General features: G+C 37.2%; 1 protein-coding gene across 3 annotated transcripts in view; it reads left to right on the top strand.

Moving 5' to 3' along the window:
- Positions 1-17,612, top strand: part of DCLK1 (doublecortin like kinase 1) — a 237,696-nt gene that overhangs the window by 137,776 nt on the left and 82,308 nt on the right. The gene's annotated exons all lie outside the window — the stretch shown is intronic.

Raw genomic sequence — 17,612 nt, forward strand, 5'->3', positions numbered from 1 at the left:
ATGTAAAATTAATCTTGTGGAGATCAGCAGCACGTTGCTTTCCTCAAATTCTATTGCTTCTATAGAGATTAATTTTCCATTTCAAATTGCTAGGAGAGCCATAAAATATTTAGATAGCTACGTCTGTGAAATCTTTTGTTGGATACAATTGAGTCCAGATAAAGAAGATCTGCAGTTAACTTTGCAATCTGGATCTATGCAAACTTAAAAAAAAAAAAAAAAAAACAAAAAAACCTGTAAACCAATGATAATATACAAAATTAATGCTGTAGAACTTTCTGTATTATTTAAACTAACTTTCAGGTTACAATGAAATTAATTGCTCATTTGCCAGGGTAATGAAAAGCAATGCATTGTATTAAGCCTAGGATGGTTATAGAATTCTACTGATATAAAAAGCTTTCTTACCAAGCTGAACTGCAGGAACAATGCATGTCTCTTGCATAACCTCTGCAGGTGTTATCAGCTACTTTATTCTCTTCATGGTGCAAATTAGCAAAAGAAAATGTAGCATACACTCTCTTGAGATACATAAACATATCAAAAACTGTTCAGAGATAGACAAAGATAATAGATCAGTCAAAATTCTGTACAGTCTCCCTTGAGCTACAGTCCATCCACAAAAGTTTTGCCTTTTCACCCAAGGAGAGGAAGTGCTGAGGATCCCCAAGTTGCCATGGTGAGGGTACAGAGCAATTGGCTGCTCTTTACTTCACCAAGACTCTGGTATCTGTGGTGGAACTTTGCACATCTGAGTGATGCATGTACATTTCTATCCTGAAGAAGCACAGTTCTCCATTTGATTCCTTGACTTCTGTCCTGGCTCCCATGCAGTAACCTCTCCTGTCTTAAGAGAAGCCTAACGTTTCCTATGAATTTTCTTCAAACAAAGAGTCCATTATTTAATCCAGTGCACCCAGATGTTCTAGCTGGACTCTGGGAAGGGGTGGGGGATGAAGAGGAAGTCAGAAACAGTAAAACTTTCATAAATGGCTGTTCTTTTGTTATGTCTTTTGAAAATGGAGTAGTGCCTGCTGTGTTCCGTAAACACGTGCATTGCATTATGAACAAGCCAATGCATTTCATTCAAGCACGTCTAAATATTAGGGGAGAAACCAACATGAAGTTATGGTTGCAGGGAAGATTTATGGGGAAGAAGAAAGAGTTCTGCCTAGTTCAGTGAGTAATAACTTGATTGGTAGACATTTATAGGGTAATATTGAAAGAGCAAACAAATGTAAGTCATTTAATTAGGAAATTGAGAAAAAAACAAGAATAAGAAAGGAGAAGCTGAAGTAGATATGTACAGCAACAGCTATAAAAGTATCTGTTGAGTTGGTCTTCATAATGAAGAATGGGGAACACAGCATCTGATTCACACAAGGTTTCTCTCAAATTGCAGCTCCCAATAGTTGTGCCAGTGTAAAACCGGGAATTCAGTATCTGTGTGCGTCTGGCATGCTTTGTGTGGAAGTTCTGAGTGAATGTTTGTCATAATTTGTCATTAGTGGATATATAACTGATCCTCATAAAATTACTGGCCCACTGTGAGTTAAATGTTATCCTGGCCCACTGTGAATTAAAATAAAACATATCAGTCTGTATGTTTGTATGCTACCACATTAATAATAATTGGCAGGATGATAGAGATTGTTTCAGCTGCTTGATTCAATATGAGAAGTCAGGGAGATTGTAAATCATGGAACAAATTATCTTTTATCCCAGAAAAGGGTGAAAACACTACTGTTAGATTTATGTGAATGAACATATGCTTTTGCACCATTAGCATCAGCTCTCCATACTGATGCTTTTGAGTTTTTGGAACAATAGTTAAAGTAGTGTTTATACTTTTTAGGGGTTTTTCTTTTTTTTTTTTTATCATGTGATTAAATAAATAGATTATGTTATAACCCTTTAAATTCCTTTTTTAAAATGTAAATTATTTGCTTGGTTGACTTTAAGGTTTGCATATACAGGCAATTTCAGTAGCTTGAAAAGTAATCACCCATCAGCTCAGATGTATAAATTGTGCATGTACACATAATTAAGTCTTCCATTGTAGGCTCAGCTAAGCCATGCTGCATTAAGTCACTTTTACTATGCATGTATGCAGATAATGGCTCTGACTCAGCTGACGCTCAGCAACTGGGTAAGCTGCAGTAACCTGGCCATCTGCTTTTCTCTTTTTAAATTTCTGTTTTAAAATGGACGTAACTATTTTTCTCATTTCTTTTGCTTTTTAAATATACTTTTTCTATTTTGGCTAGGCATGGACCCAGTTTTTTTTGGTGAGGTTGGGTCAGCCAGATTCTGCGCATTAACTTGGGGCCGCAAAGTAAGAGGGGTTACTAAGACCTGTGTCCACAGCTGTGGCTCATACTGCTGTGAAAAGAGAAGTCAAAAGTCCTTCTCTGTTAGAGGCACCAGGAGAAAAAGCACTCATCAACGAGCTCAGCAAGACCAGCACTGTGGAGCCACAAAACAATCTCCTGCCCACATGGGAGTCTACAGGAAAGGGTGGGAGGTTGACAGCTTTTTGGATCTGGCCCCATTTCATCTTAATCTGCTCTGGCTCCTGATCTTTTCAAAGTCTCCCCATTGTGCGTGTGATTTCTGCTAAACACGCAGAGAAATTTTTAAGATCAAGACCATATGATATAGCAAGATTAATCTACCCTTTGGCCTTCACCTCTCCCTCCCACTGGGGGAGAGGTTTGGTTCTGCTAATTTGTCATGTTACTTTTTTTCTTCTTCTTCTGCCATCATTTTTTTTTCTCCTCATGGTTCACCTAAATTGGGGACTTTTACCCAAACACTTTCAGCCTATAATGAAGATAAATAGATTTCTTCATGTCCACTACATGAATTTTGAAGACATCTTTGTTTATTTCACCCAGTTTTAATACGGAGAATTTGTAACTCATTTGTAGAATATAAGTGTTTTTTCACTTGTGTTATATATTGTGGCTGAGCGAATCCCTGTAGGTCTGTGGAGCAGATGTGTTAGCACAGGCAGTAGAACAGCTTCATTCCTTCCCTCGTCTTCTGCAATGCAGTCAAATTCTGAATTGATATGATATGCATTAATTAAATATGAATAAATAAAATATCACCAGATAATGAAGCTGCAGTTCCCTCTGTCATATTAAATCATTGATGAGGTGCCTGTGAGTAGGAACTGTGGCTGATGATGTCTCCTGCCTCAAAGTCTCTGATTGGTTTTGGGAGCATTTGTGTAAATTTTTCCATCATCCTTGCATCAATAGCCAGAAAAAAATCTTTTGCCTCAATAAAACATATATGGATCATGATATCCTCCTGCCTCATCAAGCCATTCTTTTCATGCCTCCTGACATCTAAATAGTTACTGAAAGTGGGCCAGTTTTTCAGATAACAATTGTGTAGTTCAACTGTGTTATTTTGTTATGTATCAGTATGTAATTTGCAAGCTTGTTAGAATAAAGAGGTTTTTAGGAATAGATGCTGAGTACCTCTATTACCAGTTTCTGTTTTTAAAGTCAGATTTACGCTATAAAAATATTAATTTTGGTGAAGGAATGGAAGAAATCATGAACAAATAAAAATACTTGTTTGTGCTTTCTGTTTCAAAGCAGCCCAGATGTTAATCCAGCTATTCTGGAGTCTGCAGATCCTACTCTGCTGGAAATAAGGTCTGAATTCAGTAATCATGCTCTTCTGAAAATGCCTTCTGTCCCCATAATAGCTTTTGACCCATTTGAAACAGTTCTTCTGCATCTATATTTATGAGTTTTCTATCTGTAAGTATCTCAGATTTGCAATACTTAAATTCAGACTCTACTGTTTGCACCATATTCCTCGCACGTGTGAGAGGTACATAGATTATTTGGTTTATATGTTGTGAGAAAGCAGATATTTGCTTTCATCAGATGTGACTGTTAGGGAAAGGAGCTCCTCTTTGAACAGTTAAGCCAATTTTCTCATGAAACTGGTGACTTTAAAGGATGCTGCTTATTTGAAACAGTTCAGGCATCAGAATTCTATTCCCCTTCTTCAGCTGTTCCTGTTGATCACTTAATTTGTATAGCTCAGTCCATCAAGTGTTTCTTGCTCCTGGCTTTAGTCCATAACTGCAGTGGAAATGCCATTGCCTAGTCATGGTCTACAGAGTGATGAGTTGAGACTGAACAGTCAGAGTACTTGAGGGTTTGATTTACTATGTTCTCTGGTATTTCATCACTGAATTTGCACTGGCTTATAATACTTGTATCTTTTTCCCTGTATTTCTTAATTTTTAATTTTCTTTCCCTCAAAGTAATGTCTCTAGTCCTCTGCTTTTATATGTTTGATGAACTGAACCTTCTGGCACATAAAGATAGCATGGAGTAATAATAATTAGGAGAGAAATTTTCCAGAGGCTGATAATTTACTTTCTGTACCTTCGCAGAATTCCTGTTAATACTAGAGATGCCCAAGTGAGATTTAAATAAACGTAAAGCAGCCTGTTGCAGGAGCACAGAAGTTAGGATATGCTAATTTACCCTTCTGAGCTCCATTGTCACAAAGCTAGGTTGGTGCCACCACTCAAGTTAATTCCAGGATAGTATCTCCAGGTCTTTATGCTGCAGTCCTAAGAGTAAACGTGCCTCATCAAAAAATCCCCATTTGTTCATCACAGTCTTTCAGCACAGGAAAACATGCCTGATCTACATAACAGAGTTTTGGCATCCAGAATTACCTTTTATCTCCACAGGTTTGCATTCAGGCACGTGTTAACGTGGAGTAAGCAAACAAAGCCCAGCTTGTGGCACCTAAGTAGAACCACATGCCGAAAATCTAAGCCAGCAATGCAGCTGCCAGCAAATCCTCAGCGTGCACACATCCCAGGAGCAATGTCAGCAGCTGCGAGCCCAGCAACATTTCTGGCAGTGATGTTTTCCAGTTTAGGCCTTGCTACGCTTTATATCTCTTGCCCATCTGTTTGTTTTGCATTGTGTTACATCATCTCAACTGCAATGGTTAAATTATAAAATCATCGGGGGATCATATGGAGAGGGAAGCTGCCTTGTTCAGGTTGCCTCAGAGAGAGCTTTCTATTCATAGACATTAGTGTCAGAGAAAGTGTAGAGGCATTTTTGTGGGAGGAACAGACATATGGGAGGCTGGGACTGACACACAAAACCATGGGGAGGTTAGAAGCAAATTGGAAAGTTAAGGCAAGGATATGTTGTCTTCACTATTTCTACATTTCGGGTATGAAGTGGATTTGTGATGTCCTTGAAGAGATTCTTGTGTTTCAGACACTGGAAGAATGGAAGTTAGGAGTTCTAGGGACTATTTTATCATTGGCATTGTTGTCTATATCAGTATTTTGTGACTTTGAATAACATTATCTGTATGCTTAAGTAGGTGATAAGAAGTCACATTCTCTCTTAGAATATCTAGAGGAAGGTACAAGTAGGCCCTGTGAAGAAACCTGGTTTTTAAGTTAACTTTGCAATTCAATTGTGCTAGGAATTTTCTGTATTTGCTTTTTTTTTAATATACCTGTAAAAAAAAAAGTATGTTTTAATGACTTTTCAAAGGAAATTAAGGCGCTTTTTGAGCATATTTGTAGATAAGTTAGCATAAGGTGTTTAGTGATAGTTGTTCCTTATCTATTCAGAAACAGCTTCGGAGTGTTGCATCCTTTCCAAGACTATGAATACTTTTAAATATGGGATAGTCTCAAAATTTAAAATGAATGTTTTAAAGAAGTAAGACTTTAAATGAAAAACATATCTGAGAAAATTTTGGAGGATTCACAAAGAATAATGTGGTAGAACTTGTTAAATTAATTATTTGTTAATCTTTCGTACTTGCTACACAACTTCAAAAGCAGCGCAATATTTTGTCACATGACAGTCCTCTTCAGACAATTACTTAGCAAGATATCAACTTTGTTTAAAAAATTGGAATTGATAGGTTTCCACATTTGCAAACTTTATCAATTGTAGTATGGCTTTCATTTCATGGAAGAAGATCAACTCAAGCTGGATTTGTCTAATATCAGCTAAGTTTGTGCAACTTTTAGTGAAATAAGGTTACCAAAAAATAGTTGTAAAAACATCAATCCACTGAAATGCTAGACACTATCATAAATGATACCTATAACTTTTAGGGTAAAGTGTAAAGCATTGCTTTCAACAATAACCAAGGCAAGGTATATAAATACAGTCTTTTGATCCACAGTTAGCACTCCTCCTGTACCCCCTGCCTACACTCTTCTTGTTGATTATCATTTAGGCACTAGCTGCATATTAACCTCTGATCCTTGCTTCACATGGTTACAGTCCAGAGTGCTTCAAAAGGTTATGTAGGCTGATGTGGTTTTGATTGGTTGGCTTTTATTGTCTCATTCTCTCTCTCTTTTTTTTTTTTTTTTTTTTTTTAATAGCTTTTCGTGAGCTACATGGAATGTGTGAGCTTTTCTGTTTTCATCTAGGTTTTTTTATCTGGACATGCATGTGAACTTTAAAATGAAAGTTGTATTTTGAGAGCAGATTGAGTTGTGGAAAATGTAGATAGAGACATCATGCCTTTTCATCAATTCTAGCATTACAAAATCAGTTTAGATCTGTCCAATGAAAGTATAGAAGCATCTAATCCATGAAGCCAGTAAGAAATATCTTCTTTCAGTAGGAAGTTCTGTCATCTAGTTGGTTTTGAGGGAATGTACATATATATCAATGGTATGAGACAGTATTAGCCAATCAGACTCTCAATTGTCTGTGAAGGAGAAGGTCTGTTTTTTGGAGATATCAGTTCTGCTAATGTCATATTGAGAAAAATTCGAAAAGTTAATCATTCTGGCTTTTGAAGACAAAAAAAAGATTTGTATCTCAATAGTCTCCCCAGTCTAGAAATGATAATGATTTTAATTCACAATTAAGCAATCACTTTTCCCTCACTAAAATGTTCTTTGACTTTCACCCAGTTTTACATACAGTTAGAGTGTATCTCCTCCTTTTACTTATCTTTCAGCTAAATTCAGGCAGAAGTGCTGACAGTGAAAAAACTTTGGAGTACCTTTTATGACTTATTCTAGGAAGACTCAATCAAAAGAATCATGGAAGGGATTTGAGAGGTCCCATAGGAGGACCTGCCCTACCTAAATTGACTTTATAGGTTTCTGGCTAACATGTGTGTGTGCAATTGGGGTTAGGGAAATTCAACAAGTCCTCCACATGATCTGTTCCAGCACTTCCTTATCTTTGCAGTTGAAAACATGTTTTCTCATGTCTGAATTAATCTACCTTTTGGAAGCTTAAGATCTCTCTGCTTTGTTGTATTTCATATAAAACTAATTGTAAGATTTTAGTTTTTCTTCATTTTGGCAGCCTATTTAGTATTGAAGGCTGCTGTTTTGTCTCATCACTTCTTTTCTGAAAAGAAACTTCCCATTTGTATTAGCTCTCCTTCATTAGTCATATTTCCTCATGTTGTGATATTCCTTAGTACTCTCTTAATCCTCTGAAGATGAAGTCTTCATAAATGGGAAACAAAAAAGTGGATTTGTTGTGTTAGCTAACACTGCAGTAGTCCAGGGGATTAAGTCGGATGTCCTCCACAGAGGTGATGCCCTCAGAGGGGGATGATTCCATTTGCTGTAGTAGTTTATTTCAAATTCAGCATGTGACCCACTGCAAAACTTATGTCCCTCTTTGCAGAACTGCTGCTCTGCATTTAAGGAACTGACTCTTGTAGTGATGGCTTTAACCTTTATTGTGTTGCTTATTCTTTCATGGTTCTAGTATCTTGGACTTGTGGAATGTTATCTGTTTTTTTCTGATGACTTTGTAGTTTTCAGATTTATACTGTTCCACAAGGGCTACAGTTTTACCTATGGTACTATGACTACGGATTTGAAATGTAGATAACTACATTTTAGATACATGTAGATAACTACACCAGAGGAACTCTGGTGAGTTTCTCTGCTCATTGTCTCCTAGTTTGACAGTAAACTACCCTAGTTAGCTTTTCCAATGCCCATCTTAAAAGCAATTCCTATAGATGGTATTTTCTAGAATCTCAGCTTGAGTTTCGAAGTTCTGAGCCTTATAATCTCTACTGTCTCTCCTGTTATCCTTTATAGGAAGACTACTTTGACAGAGTTTATTCTTGACAAAACTATTTTGACTACTGTATATAATTTTAATATCTTTTAAGCTTCAAATATATTGTGTCCTTTATTGCTTTGTATTGTCTGAAGTCCCAGAGAAGGGCTAAGCTTGAAAGGGACCTCTAAAGTTCATCTGGTGCTGGGTGCCCAGGATCATGTCTAGATGGCTTTTGAGTATCCCTAAGGCCAGAGACTCCACCATCTCTCTGGGAAACCCATGCCAGTGCTTGCTCCCTTCAAAGTGAAAAGATGTTTTCTGCTACTCAGAGGGAATATCCTGTGTTTCAGTTGGCGCCCATTGCTTTTTGTCTTGCCATAACCAAAATGAAAGGAGCTTGATCTGTCTTCTTTGCACTCTCCCTTTGGATAACTTTTCTCAGTAATCTCAAATAAGGGTGTCCTCTCTGCAACTCCCAGTTTTCTGTTGTGTCCCAGTTTTAAAGATAGGCATTTGCTTTGACTTTCTCTCTTGGATCTTTATCTGTCCTTCAGAATTCTCATAAAATAGTGTCTGATAGCTTGGAGTTTATCTTAGATGTGTCTCTAAATATTCTTCACATCTCTCTAATTTGAAAATGTTATCTAAAAACTCTCTTTGACTTGTTCTCTTCTTAGTGTATCTTGTCTTCTAGTCTCACTGTTGTTAAATTTATGTTGTCTTCCTGATTGCAGTTAATATTTTTCATGATCATTTAAATAAGAAAACCCCCCACAACAATTGGTGTCTCATATTCATCTGTTATTTAATAGATATTTTATATTTGTATATCCCTTATTTTGTGCAAGACTCTTTGCTAATCTAACTAATTAGCTGTGTAAGCCATGGGAATTTGATTTGTGTTTAACTGTTATGACCGTAATCATTATCCCACTATAGTCTAATTCATTTCTTTGAAGAAAAAAAAAGGCTTTTAAAACTTAATACTTTGCAATAAAGTTGTTAGACTAATAAGTAGGCAGATTTAATTGAAAAAAAAAAATCAAAGCAGAAGTAGGGCAGTTTAAATACCTATTTTGTTGCTCACCACAAATAAGTTACACAGAAAAACCTGTAACTTCAGGAGACCTTGCTAAAATGTATTAAAAGTTAACTGTTTTGAGTGGATGTTTCTCAGTAATACCTTTAACTGATATTTTCCATGTGAAGATGATGTTCTGCAAATGAGTTTATATTTGTAACTGGGAAATGGCCTGAGCTTCTAAACTTCCAAAAGAGTAATTTGAAATAGTGAGCAACTGAAAACAATTTATACTCTTCAGACAGCAAGTAGTAATACCAGAACACCAGAATTTGTTGGACTGCAGCACTGACACTTCTCTTAGACAGTAATTGAAAAAATATGTGATAGAATGCCTGTGTACTTGGTGCTTAGGATGCTGTTAATATTTATCATATGGATTGAACAGGAGGTCTGGTTATTCTCAAAGTAAAGAAAAAAATTTTTTTAATGGGTAATAGGACAAATATTACCTCTTTGTGCTGAACAGAAAAACAAGAATTTTGATGAACAGAAGAGTTTGCAACTAATTAAATTGTACCATTCTCTCATTTCATCTCCAGTTGAATGAATAAAACAATGCCAAGAAAATTGTCATCCACACTGTGCAGATTAAGTAAGGCACTTCAGTGTTGAATTTTTCCTGTGGCTTCAGCAGTGATATTTGAGATATCTGTTGATATACTATATGTCCAGTAAACAAGCTTTTGTCACAGGAAGAAAAGGAAAGCCATAAGCAAAGACATGTCACAGTTCTTTGTTTCATGAAGAATAATGCTGTGACCATAAACAAAAATAGCACAGGTGGTTGCAGTTGTAATTAGTTGTGCCATCTTAAACATATTTGTGAAATTTTGATCACTGCAGCTAGCATGGTACTTCTGCAGAGGTGTAGGGAAAGGGTGCTGAACACAAGGGCAAACTAATGAACGTTTGTATCAGCATTGGAAAATATTGGCTGAAGAACATTGAGCAAACAGTGATAATTAAAATCTCTGGGAGTGAAACAGAGTATGTGTCGAGACATGCAAGACATGTCAAAGAGAACATGTGCTAGGGATATGTTTTAGCTAATCACAAAACTCTTATTTCAACTCAGTCTTCAGGTATCATAAAACAGTTTCTGATAGTCCAGTTTTACTTTCAGAAATTAATCTTTTAATTCAGAAGTTAATATTTTAATATTTTAAATCAATATTTTATGCAAGTTCATTCACATTAATTCAATCAGAAGTATTTCAGATTCACTTAGACAAGCAGGTTTTTAAGAAGTATTCTAGTTTTTTCTGCCTAAAAATGCAGAGCTTGAAAATAATGAGATATTGTGCCTCATCAGAAAAGCTGTTGCAGTGATGAAAAATGTTTTTTCAGTCTTTTTTTTTTTTCCAGTGCTGTGGGCTGGAATACTTCATGATAGCAGATTTCTTTTCTGATGTAAAGCAATATTTAACATCATGTTGTTTTTGTAGACAGAATATTAATGTGGAGCTTTGTGTGAGATTAATCCGACAAAAAGGTTAGGACTTGGAGAAGGTGGGGAGATAAAAATCTACTCATACACAGTAAAATTACAAAATACAGCAAAATCTGTGTTATTGTTTGTATTAAGTAAAAAAGCCTGTAGGTCTTTCTTACTAGTCCAGAAATACTGCTTCTAATTAGGGTATTTTCACCAAAAATGAAAACCTAAAATTTGTATCTGATAATTCATGAATATCTGATAATTCATAAGATTCATCCTTTCTAACTTACAGGTTCCTAAAATAGGTCATAGAAATGAACACTGGAAAATGTTCCATTGAACATCCATTGTTTCATTGTAGAAGGACTGTGGGGTGAATAGTTCATAATTCATCATATTTTTATCTAGCACTAGATGAGTTTATCCTCCCAACAGTGTCCTTAAGACAGGAACATGTTCGGAGAAAGAATTGTAAATACTTGAAGAAACGTTTTGATTTATATGTAAATCTGTTTTCCTCTTCTGGTAAATATTTAGTCTTCAGTGAATTTAGAAACATTTGAATTGAGAATCTGAAGATTATACATTAGAGTAGAATGAGATATTAGTGATAATATCATATATTATGTAGTTGTAATACTAGTAGTGATAATACATTTCTAATGTCTTATGTCTCAATGAGGTATTTTTGGAGTAGTGCATACATCTGAAAACATTCTTAGCTATGGTTAAGTGATTTGTATTCCTGAGATCTTTCAAGATTCTCTATTTTCTTGGTGTGTAATAAGTCATAGATGGCTTTAATAGTTTGTACTTTATTGTATATACTTACCCCAGTTTCAAAATTGGAGAATGATTTTTCACATGAAAGAAAATCTAGCTGTTTCTGTATTTTATACCCCAATCAAAGAATATTTCTTTGCAGAAAAAAAAAGCAGATTTAGGTAATTGCTTCCACAAGCATTTGGCACACAGTAAAGTAGAATTCCTAATCTTTATCATGTGTGGAAGACCAATTACTGGTAAGAAATCAAATCAGAAGATCCAATGTCTCAAAACCCTATGCATTTACAGTGACATAGAGCTTAGAGCATGGGATCAAACTTAAGCATTTTGCATTCTACGCATACATCGCTGTCCACCCGCATCTGCAATGTGTTCAGGAGCACATTGAACAAGAAGACATGCAGGAAAAAAATTGAAGCAGGCACAACCATGACGATAGAAGCTTGGAAGTTACTTAAACCTCTGTGAAACGCTCTATATCCCTTTCATTTTTGGAAACTGCATGATAGTTACCCTTTTGAACATGTTGTAATTGCAAGTCATAGCTGCCAGTGATTGATCAGTTGGGTAGGGTGAATTGCAGTGTGTATCAATGCCGCTAGACAAGAGGCTCTTGCTGAAGAGAGTGAAACTTAGTTCTGCAAACAGAAGATTACTGGCATTAATTGAAGGCATGAATACAGCTGAAAAGTAAAATCTTATTAGCTGCATTAAGAATTAGCAGCATGGGACAAATTACCATTAACATTAAAAACTGAAACTGGTACTGCATTTGGGGTAATGATCCATTGATTGGCCTGAGGACATTGCTGGTGACGCTAATGTCTTTAAGCAGTGGTAAAAGGCAGCAGCCTGGAGCTTACAGCAAAGTGGCTTACCAACAACCACAGACATCCCCGATCCTCCCCCCTTGCTTATCTGCAGGATACAGCTGTTTCTGAAACCAAGTTAAATGTTCTCGTCTTAGAGAAACAGATTGGCAGGGATACTGAAAATATAAAATCTATTCCCAACACACAGACCTCAAAGAAAAGCAAAACACAGCAGAGAGTGATATTTTTGCCCAGAAAGAACTCATGAAGGCCATACAGTCAACTTCTGAGTTGCTGACAAGTAAGCCTTTTTGATCTCCTGGTAATTTAAATAACTTTTCACAGTCTTCTCTAGAAGCACATTAAGCTTTTTCATTTTATGACACATTTATTGCAGATTAGTTACTCTCTGCTGCTTTTTTGCTTTTGTAAAATCTAATGAGCGTAGAAGCTAATGTAACATTTTGGAAATGAAACATCATGGGGCTGGAGACTGCAGGCTTTGTGATTCCATGTGTTAGCATCCTTTATTTACTTTATGCTTACCTCATTTTATCCATTTTGCAGCAGGAAGATTCTAGAGCTCACAAGTATTTCTGTTGGGCTTCCCCCTGATTCTGACAGTTCCTATTGCTGATTGACACCACTGTACAATTACAGTAACTCTATTTTTCTTATCTTGTCCCTACAGTCTTAATTATGTCAGATTGTAGCCTTGGGGTATTTTCTCTTTTTTTTCCTCAGCCCTATTGTTAATGTGCAAGAAAGGCCTCAGAACTCTGTGGTAATATTCCATAAAATAAAGGGACTGCGGTGTTACATTTTTAGCCTTGCTGCTGTTAGTCTGTACTTCTCTCTCCTACTTTATAGCTTTGTATGTAGTTATACAATAGAACATCTTATTGCAAGATGTTTTCACTGGAAAATCATTCTTATTTGTATAATATTTTGAGTTGGAAAACAATAAAGTCTGTAAAGTTCAAACTGTAAAGTTGACCTTCTTTTGTCTTGCATTACCATGGGTGTCATCATTTTGTTCCTTTAATCTCGGTCAGTCAATGGTGAGAGGAAGGACTGGGGTTTCATGAAACATTTCTTTTCTTACTGAACATAATATAGAAACACTTGGTGTTTCTTCTTGGCTGGGAATGCCATGCCCACATGAGTGAGAAAGGCAGTTGTCTCTTCTGTCAGGAGTTCAGATCTATTTCTGATACAGTTTTGGCATCAAAAGAAAATTGGGGGAAAAACACTCTTCTGTTACATTACTTGCAAAGTAATCCAAATACTGTTAATGAGAAGAAGGTATGTATTAATTTGCTCGCCAGTTTAGATTTGGTGTAGAAAACACAGTTTCAATAAAACATGCATTTTTGTTTTGTTTTCTCTATACACACAGAGCTTTCCTACAGCAACAGGCAAATAATGGTAATGTCTTAGAGGAACAAGCAGTGGTTTTGTGGTTACTGAGTGGGATCTTTGCCCGCAGTAAAATTTTACTTTACAAACTAAATGTGACAACAGAATTGCATGCATAAACTGTTCCTGAGAGCTGAGACCTATTTAAAACGAGCAGCCTGGTTACACTCTGCCCATGACTGGAAATCCTTTTAGACTCTGGAACTAGTCCTGACCTAGTCTTTGAAAGCATGTGTTTCTTGAGCCTGCTGTGTGCAGTACTGAAGGCTTTCCTACACGGCTCTCCACAGGCCAAACCATAGCTCATGTCCTTTAAGAATAAACTCATAAACCCATAGAAAAGATGGCACTTGACAAGTTTACCTTACAGAGAATATATGCTCATCTGAACTGTGACCTTTTAAAATTTCACAACCTGTGAATTATTTTTGAGAGGAAGGAGAAAATTGTGCCAAAGAAGTTGATAATTGAACTCAAAAGGGTTTAAAGAAATAGAAAAATAGGAAAAAAAGATGGTATTTCTGTGACATAGATTAAATAGGACTCAGTAGAGACAGGGAACTCACTCTGCCTAGCACGTGATGCTGCATCTGGAATGCTGTGTCTAGCTTAAAGCTTCCCAGTTCAAAGGAGATATCATTAAACTGGAGGCAATTAGAGAAGGACTATCATTTTGGGTAGCTGGAGCTCTTGCTGTGTAAGGAGAGGCTGAGGGAGCTGGGGTTTTTCAGTGTGAAAAAGGAAATTGCTTCAGGGGTACCTGCCAATAGCCTCCAATATCAGAGGGGCAGCATCTCTTCTCCATCAAGGTGGTGGAGTCAGGCTCTTCACGGTGATGCTTGGTAAGAGGATGAGTGGTGATAGATATGAAATGAAACAAAAGTTTTAGACTGGATATAAAGAAAAATGTCTGAGATGACAGCCTCACTGGAGTCCTGGTAGACAATATCCACTGCTGTCCCTGAATCTGCCAAGCTGGTCATTGCATTGCAGAGGTATCAAATTGGTTGTGCATGGCTTCCTGTTAGTGAATCCATGATGATTACTTTTGATGGTTTTCTTGTCCTTAATGTGCTTTGAAATTATTTTCATGATTCATTTATCTATCTCTTTCCCAGGGACTGATGTGAGGCTGATTTCTGTAGTTCCCTGGGTATTCTTGAAGATAGGAGTGAGATTTGCTGGGACTTCAAATGGCTATCCCAATCATCACTATCATTCAAAGACTATTGAGTGACTTCACAATGACATCATGCAACTCCATCAGCACCTGCAGGGTGCATCCTGTCAGGTCCCATGGACCTACATGTGTCAGTTTTGCTTAAGTATTCTCTAATCTGATCTTCTTCCACCCAGAATAGTTTTTCCTTTCTCCAGACTTTCATGCTGCATCTGGGACCTGGGATTCCTGAATGTTTGGCTTGATAGTGAAGACAGGCAAAGAAGCCATTCAATACTTTAGCTTTTTCCACATTCGGTGTCATTGGTGCTCTATCTCATACACTGGGGCCCTGTTTCATGGGTGTGCATTTTCTGTAGCCTTCCTTTTGTTCCCTCTGTGTGTAACGAAACACTTTTTATTGCTCTTGATGTTTCTCATCAGATTCAGTCCTAATTGGATTTCAGCCTTCCTAACTGTGTCTGCATGCTGGGACTTGGACTACATACCTCCCAGGTTACCTGTCCCTGCTTCCACCTATTTTATGCTTCTTCTTTATGTTTTAATTTGGTCAACAGCAACATGTTCATCCATGCAGACCTCCTGGCATTTTTGAACATCTTCCTGCTTGTTGAGATGGACTGTTGTGGAATTTGAAGGTGATCCTTTAATATTCCTCATCTTTCTTGGGTCCCTCTTCTCTCCAGGGTCTTATCTAATGGGACTCTTCCAAGCAGATATGTGAAGAGTCCCAAGTCTGCTTATCTGAAGTCCAGAACTGTGATCTTGCATTTTGCCCTCCAATCCCTTCACAGTACTGAACTCTCCTATCATGGTCACTGCAGCCAAGGATGCCTTTTGCCTGCACAGTCCCAGAGTCTTCCCTTTTTTTGTGAGAGTGAGCAGAGCATCTCTTCTTACTGTTTTTTTCTGTCACTTGTAATGGGAAGTTGACACCGATGTTCTCCAAGATCCTCCTGCACTGTGTATGCCCCAAGTGGGTTGAAGTGTCCCCCAAGTCATCCAGGACTATGAGTATAAAGCTACTTCAAGCTTTGAGCAGGAAACTGGACTAGGAATTTCTCATGTCTTAACTGGATTATCCTATGATCCTGTGATGCTTGTACATTTCTTGGATTATCATATGGTCATTTGTGTTTCCTGTGGAGAGAGATTGTTTATGTGCAAGAGGTGACTTCCTCTTAGGGCAGTGTGCCATTTGTGTGGGGTTACTCACAGGTCAGGGTCTGTGAGTGCCCCTCAGGAGGGTTTGCAAATGACCTGTGTTTGCATGGCCACGCTTTGGATGTGGGAGAGGCTACAGGGGTGGCTTCTGTGAGGAGTTACCAGCAGCTTCCCCCATGTCTGGCAGAGCCAATGCCAGCTGGCTCCAGGACAGACCCATTGCTGGCCAAGTCTGACCCAATTAGATATGGCGATAATGCCTCTGTGATAACATATTTAAGACTGGGTGTTTTTAAGGTATTGAGAGAACCTGAATGAGTATTAATACTTGTATTAAAATAAGAGTTAGGCTTTAGTATGAATTGTGGGAGAGGTATGTAGATAATTGTTTTCTTTACATGCTGGAAAGAGGAGAGCTTTTTACATATTGCATAAAGTAGCTGTTTTCTTCATGGACTCAAGTTCTTCAACAAAGCAAACGATATGTTCTAATGGGTTTCACTTGGTTGGACCATTCTGCTTTATTTACTTATTTATTGTTGTTTGTTGATCATTGGAATATGCTGTTCCCCTTCCTGACTGTTTCCTGTGAATGAGGCCCACACTAGGATTACATCACAGTTTTAACAGGCTGTTAGATGCTTGAAAATTTTGCATTTTTGTTTACAGGCAGATAAAGAACCTGCTTACCTTTGCATTGTATATAATTTCTGGAGCAGCTGTTTATGCCAGTAAATCAATGTAAGATTCCTGCTGCAGTTACCTAATGGCACCTAATTGAAAGCTTTCATCTGATTCCACCTGTTTTCAGTAGATAATTTCCTGATAGAGTAAATGTTTTTCTCCATTTCCACTGTTAGGTATAAAACAAGAGAAGTCTTCAATGAATCACAAAAAAAAAAGTCAAGAGAAAGAAATTAGCTACTATTGGGCATTAGGAATGTGGAGAGATTGGTAAGAAAAGCTTCTTTGGGAAGATCAAGGCATTTCTCTGGTCCTCTCAGCTCTCACCTGTGCTGGATGTTTCACTCAGTAACGCATCAGTTCTTGCTTCTATTTCCTTGAACAGCTTGACGAAAGACAAACAGGGCAGCCAAGAGAAATAAATTTCATTACATCATTCTCGGGTGTATATGTTTAAGTTAATTAGTTATGCTCAATTTTATTTCTTTGTTCTCTAATCTGTCTAAACTATGTTACAGGCTCCACTGATCTGTGAAGACTAAATAATGTGCAGGCTTGTACACGGTATTTTCTGACTAGGAAGAAAAAGCTCTTGTTTATTTCTCTTAACCTTTGTTGAGGAACTTTAACCATGGGAATAAAATAGGAAACAGGTCTGGTACAGAGCTAAATGTTTACTGATGTATTTTTAAACAAGTGAAGTGTACTGACATTGTCAGGTGAAGACAGTGTAAACATTGCTGCAGAGTTTTAATTGTGTACTGACTAAGAAGTGGATTTTTTTTCCCAACTGTGTAATATGTCTGATGATTAATCTAGTATCCATTAGGAGTGCAAGACATCACTGCTATGCACAATAAGTTCTTTCATCCCCAGGCCAAGAACCATTTTGCAGTCGTAATGCAAGGATGCCTACAGATCTGTGTGGGTGTACATAAACTCTAACCTGAACATCTTGTGGTGTTCT

The sequence above is a fragment of the Zonotrichia leucophrys genome, chromosome 1 (genome assembly GCF_028769735.1).
Source record: "Zonotrichia leucophrys gambelii isolate GWCS_2022_RI chromosome 1, RI_Zleu_2.0, whole genome shotgun sequence".
NCBI lineage: Eukaryota > Metazoa > Chordata > Aves > Passeriformes > Passerellidae > Zonotrichia > Zonotrichia leucophrys.